Here is a 6,270-nt window from a genome sequence, read left to right as displayed (position 1 = left end):
ATACCCATTTAATGCGAGCAATGTTGATTATAAAAATAATTCAACGCGTTAAAATGAATTCCACAATTGATAATAATGAAACGAATCTTTCAAGCCATAATAGCGTGGGAAACTTATTTGGAAACAACGTTGCACCTAAAGTATTGCTACAGTTTGAAAAAACTGGAAATAAAGAATGGGGAAGTAAAACTGACTCCAGAGAATTATTTAATTTTTGGAAAAAAACTTAAATTTAACGATAGCTCCAAACAAACCATAAATTTAATAGAAGCCAACAATAATGTATTGAACAATGAAATCGATAAAGAATCGTATTTAGATATTAGCAGTACGCAAAATGAAATCGTATCTAGTAATGTTAGCAAATTTGGAAAAAGCGTAATAATTGATGAATCTGGTAAAAGTAAATCAGCAGCAGATCCACCAGATTCAAATAAACAAATAATAAAAGATGTAAACCCATTACACAACTTTCTTTTATGGCCAAAACAACCAATCGCGAAAAAAAGGCTGAAACAAGTTGAACGATTACCGAGCGTTGTAACTTTATCCAAATGGTTAGAAATTCAAATAACTAGAGAAAATGCAAAGGAAGAAGATATCAAAAAAATTGAACGCTGCTGAAAAATAAATAAAGCTGCTGAAAAAAAAAAATTGAAAGAAAAATCTAAAAGAAAACAAGCTGTAACAAAATAAAATAAAAATAAAAGACAAAAAAAATATATATATATAAAAAAAAAAATTTAAAAATAAAAAAAGTTTAAATTCAGAATAAAGCTTTGGTTGATAATTTTATAACCAATGTCTTCTTTGTTTTGTAATCGTATTAAATTTATGTATTTTTTTCTTGATTAAAATATATAAAAGTAAAATTAAAATATACGATTTTTTTTCATACACGGTAGGTGCAGAATCGATTACGGTAGGTGGTGCTTTATCACGGAAGGTGAAGAAACGTACTAGATCTTACAAAAAATTAAAAATAACATGAAAAAAATAACTTTACTCAAATTCGAATTTTATAATTTAGTTAATAATTGAGCATAAAATATTAATTCGAAAACCCTAAATAAAAATCTGTTATGGTTTTGGAGTTAAGAAGTTTTAAAGTTAAAAGTTTTCTTAAAGTCGCGGTAGGTGGTGCCATGACCCTAACTATAACTGTTTTAAAATTTTGGATACTGCTTCTAACAAAAACAAATTGAAAATTTAAGAAGCACTACATATAAAATGGGAAAATTTTTTTTTTTTGGTTTACTTATAATTTTATTTTTTTTATTTTTTTATTTACGGTATTATAATTTGTATTATAATTTTTATTGGTTTATAATAATTCTATTTGACTGTTAATATTTCTCTGTAATGTCTTCAAATTTTGATTTTATATTTATATCTAGAGTTTTAAATTTGTAAATTTATCTTTTGAAAATGTAGTATGTTAACTATGAAACATGTCAAGATTAAAAAATATCATGTTTTTCTTTAAAAAATATATATATATATATATATATATATATATATATATATATATATATATATATATATATATATATATATATATATATATATATATATAAATATATATATATATATATATATATATAAATATATATATATATATATATATATATATATATATATATATATATATATATATATATATATAATATTATATTATGATATCATAAACAATAATTTCAGAATTTTGAAGCTTGTGAAAAAACATTAACAAATAATACCAATAATAGTTAAATAATTATTCAAAATAATCAAACTTAAATACATTGTATTATTACAATGTACTATTGTATTAATACAATGTATTTAAGTTTACTACTACACAACATAAAAAGTAAAGGTATTTTGAAAAGCTTACTCACCAATAATACAAATTGCTCCTTACTTTTGATGAGTAGTAAAATCCAATCATACAAAAAATACTTTCTTTCCCAGAATGTTAAAGAATAAAATATTTCTACCAAATTTCAAATTTTTGTGTCAAAGAACAAAAAACAATCCACATTTGTATTGATTTTTGATCAATTGACATAACAAAATGTACATATAATAAACCTTTTTACAGTCATCTGAAAAAAAGTGAAGATAACTAATATATATATATATATATATATATATATATATATATATATATATATATATATATATATATATATATATATATATATATATATATATATATATATATATGTATATATATATATATATATGTATATATATATATATATATATATATATATATATATATATATATTAAATATATATTTTTATATATTATTATAAAATTCTTTATAATTTCTTCAGCTATGTAAAATAAATTTGCACCTTCAGAAGGTCATTAGTACGAGTTTCAACATAAAACAGTATAACAATAAAACCGCCTTTTTTTCCAAACTGTTTATTCTTATGACTATGCTGAAAATGAAAAATAAAATATTACCTTGCAAATGTTACCAACTGTTGATTTCTAAATGTAGAGGTTCTGGCTAAAATCGATAAGCAAACTCGCCAATCACAGGATTGCCTAGCTGCCTTATCCCATTGCTAGCCATAAATTCTAATATCACTTTGTGCTACAACTTTTCTTTTAAAGTAGAAGAAAACGTTTTTTTTAATGCTATAACTTTTTTATTTCATTTTTCCGTGATTTTGTAGTGGGCACTGTATATGTTGTATCACTACCAAGACTAATTGTTGCACCACGTTTATTAAGTTGATTTTTATGCACATTTGCAAATGGTGATTGGTAAGTTGCACTGCATGATGAACAATTACTAGCAAATACTACCCATGCAGTATCAGTTGATGGTATGAATTCAAATGTTGATTTTTCATTGTTGATATTAAATGTGTTTCCTTCAATAAGCAACATTTCATCAGTGTGTTGTCTCCAAAGCATCTTGCATACATCATCCTTTTCCCCAGCTGTTACTGCATGCAGAAGGTAGTGAATTTGGCAGCTTCGAATTCTTTCACCAAAGTTTAAAAATTACAGTGTTCCAATAGACATTTTTTCTTTTGATTCAGGAGCTCCATCATCAGAGAATTCAACAGCATAGTGATTTCTATTGTCATTAAACCATCTCAGCTTAGATTTTAATGAATCAACTTTGGAGTGTAGATCTGAAATCATTGTAATTAAACCTGTTATAGTTCAAGAGGCAATTACACTTACATCCCCAATGTTTAAAGAATTTACAAACTGAGTAACAGCTTTGTTTGATATAGCCTTTGTTTTAATGTCAATATTGTATTCACCATAACGTTAAATCAATGTTAATACCATTTTTAGTAGTATGATTTTGAAAGCTGTGTGTTTGGATACGACACAGTGAATACTTATGGCTAGAAAGATGCGCCGTGTACTTTGTGGCAACAGCTTCTTTCATTGCATGCTCTGTCTGTGCTCCTTTAGCATTCATTTTGCAATAAAGTTTTTGAAGAAACTGACCACGTTTGTAGGATAAAATAAATTCTTCCATATCTTTTGAGGAGGCAAAAGTAACTAATAAATCCCAAACTCCATAAATCAGGCCTCAGTGGCCACCATGGAGATATTTCATAACATTATACGAATCATGGCATCGTCTGTATTTGAAAAATAAAATAATAATATTGTAGTTAAAATATTATTATTTTATTTTTGTTAGTTCTACTATGTCATGAATTTTTTTAAATTTTAATACCTTTTTTTTTTCTTATACCAATCATATCAAGCTAACAACCTATGCTTTTACTTTCCCTCATTATTTATATATAGAGTTTAAAATCAAATCAATAAATTTGATTTTAAAGTAGCTATTGAAGCAGCTGGGCGTATTATTGTGGACAATGTCTCATACAAGAACACAGTTTGATAAGTAGATAAGTTCGCCAAGCTTTAAAATTTTAGAATTTTAATGCTTGACGAAGTTATATAGTATGTCAGAACTAAAATTGTTAGGTTGAAAGTGAATTATTCTTAAAGATTATTATTTTATATAAACAGATGAACTTTGTCCCCATATCTGACAACCATAGCGTAGATGGGAGTTAAAAAAGCATGCCAAATATTCACAAGGGTTTTGTAATTCACAAAATGCCTTATTTTGGTGAGCATTCCATTTGCTCAACTTAGTTTGTTTGATATGGATTTAATTTGTTGAATGAACAAAAGATTTTCATCTAATAATATGTCCAGATATTTTATTTTATCTACAATATTTAGTTTTTTGACCACTAATTCTAAAATTAAGTTTTTTGGTAATTTTTTTGCCTTGAGGTTTAAATAGAACTAATTCAGTTTTTTTGACATTTAAAGATATTCTGTTTGATCGCAACCACTGAACCAGTGATACCAGGTGATAATTTAGGTAACTATTTAGCTTTTTAAAGACTTATCTACAATCAGAAGGTTAGTGTCACCAGCAAAATGATACACCTTTGAGTATTTAATACAAATGTTTAAATCATTTATGTAGATAAGGAAAAGAAGGGGACCCAGAGTTGAACCCTGAGGAACACCTATAGATGTAAACTTAGTAGTGGATGAGATATTACCAATAGTAACACTTTGTAGACGATGGTTTAGATATGACTTAAACCAGTTCAGAGAAATTCCCCTTACACCATAATGATACAGCTTTGATAATAGAATTTCATTGTTGACAGTATCAAAAGCTTTTTGCAGATCAACAAACACTCCACCAGCAAAGTGTTGTTTTTGTTTTTGATCCAAAGCCTCGCGTATGGTTTCAGTTATATCTATGAGTGCTTGGTTAGTAGAGTGTTTCTTTCAGAATCCAAATTGCAGACTATATAAGCTACTTAGTTTTTAGAATCTGATAGATTCTAAAAACTAAGTAGCCTGTTATACATAAGCTTTTCAATTAGTTTACCTACATTTGAGAGTAAGGATATAGGCCAATAGTTACAAGGATCTTGCTTACATCCCCTTTTAAAAATTGGAACAACTTCTGCAACTTTAAATAAGTCAGGGAATATCCCTGATTGAAAAGATTGATTTATTATAATACTCAAGGGGAACCTCAATTCTTGAGATGCTAAGGTCATTATTTTTGAAAGAATGCTATTGGGTCTGGTGATATTTTTTGGATTCAACAGGGAGATATAGTCAATTACCTCTTGATAAGTAACTGGAGATATAAAAAAAGTATCAGGATTTTGGTTTTTTAGATAGTAGCTGAAGTAAAATCTAGGAGGTATAATTTCTTTAGCAAGATTATTTGCATTTGAAGAGAAGTAATCATCAAATGTGTTTGCAATTATTCTCTTGTTAGTTATAGTTTATCATTGTTATTTATCTTGTTAGTTATAGTTTATCATTGATATTTAAACTATCTATATTATTGTTGTTCTTTGATTGGATATAAATAATACTCCTTATTCCTTTTCAGGTGTTTTCAAGGTTATTTAATTATAAAAGTGAAAGTAAATTTAGTGAGTAATAAATAAATTATTTTGAAATAAACTTTTAACCTTTAGTTTTCAATATTTCTTGCAACATAGATATTCCTTCCATTTCACGATTAAAATTACTTATTAGTTTAGTCTTGTTGAATAAAAATGACTCATTAAAGGAATGTTTACTATCACATTTTGATGAATGACCAGAAATTTTTGAGCAGTTTCTTTTTTTCCCACAAAGCCTGAATGAGATAAAAATATATATTTGTGTTAAAATATTTTAATACTATATATATCTTAATATGATTCAAAAAAAAAAATTAAATTACTTCTTTGAATGATCTGATTCCATTTTCTGGTTGCACATTGCAAGTTGAGAGATTTGTAAACTATTTTTTTTACTTAAATCTTAAAAATAAAATTTTTTAACTGCCTAATCATAAACTTTGTAATTTATACAAACATAAAAAAGAGATTATTATTTCAAAAATTTTGTAATATTTAAAATTTTTAAGTTTTATCAAACTACGAAAAAAAAAAAAAAATGGCTGCCAATAATTTTTCTGGAAAATCACATGGAAACATTAAAGATAAACTGATACTTCTTTTCCACTACATTTATAAGAAATTTTCACAAATGACCTTTGGTGTGTTAGGATAATATTTAGCTAGAGATTTTAAAAGTGATTTATTATTTTAGGTTTTAGGGCTTTTTGATGGTTGAAAATGTCAATTTTAGCAAGAAAAAATCAAATATGTCAAGAAATACAAATAAACTTTTAAAATCTCTAGCTAAAAAGAAAGATCGTAATCCAAGTATCCTTTTTAATTATTTAACAGTGTGTA

General features: G+C 25.8%; 1 long non-coding RNA gene across 1 annotated transcript; it reads right to left on the bottom strand.

The window, feature by feature from the left end:
- Positions 1–2,665: 2,665 nt before the first annotated feature.
- LOC136087951 (uncharacterized) lies at positions 2,666–5,836 on the bottom strand. Its single transcript, XR_010642138.1, has 2 exons — positions 5,754–5,836; positions 2,666–5,666 (listed from the first exon to the last, which is right to left on the bottom strand). It is a non-coding gene; the product is annotated as an uncharacterized LOC136087951 (long non-coding RNA).
- Positions 5,837–6,270: the final 434 nt, after the last annotated feature.

Source organism: Hydra vulgaris, chromosome 12 (assembly GCF_038396675.1).
Source record: "Hydra vulgaris chromosome 12, alternate assembly HydraT2T_AEP".
In the NCBI taxonomy this organism is placed as follows: Eukaryota; Metazoa; Cnidaria; class Hydrozoa; order Anthoathecata; family Hydridae; genus Hydra; species Hydra vulgaris.
The sequence above is the reverse complement of the archived record's forward strand: the minus strand, read 5'-3'. Positions and strand labels throughout refer to the sequence as shown.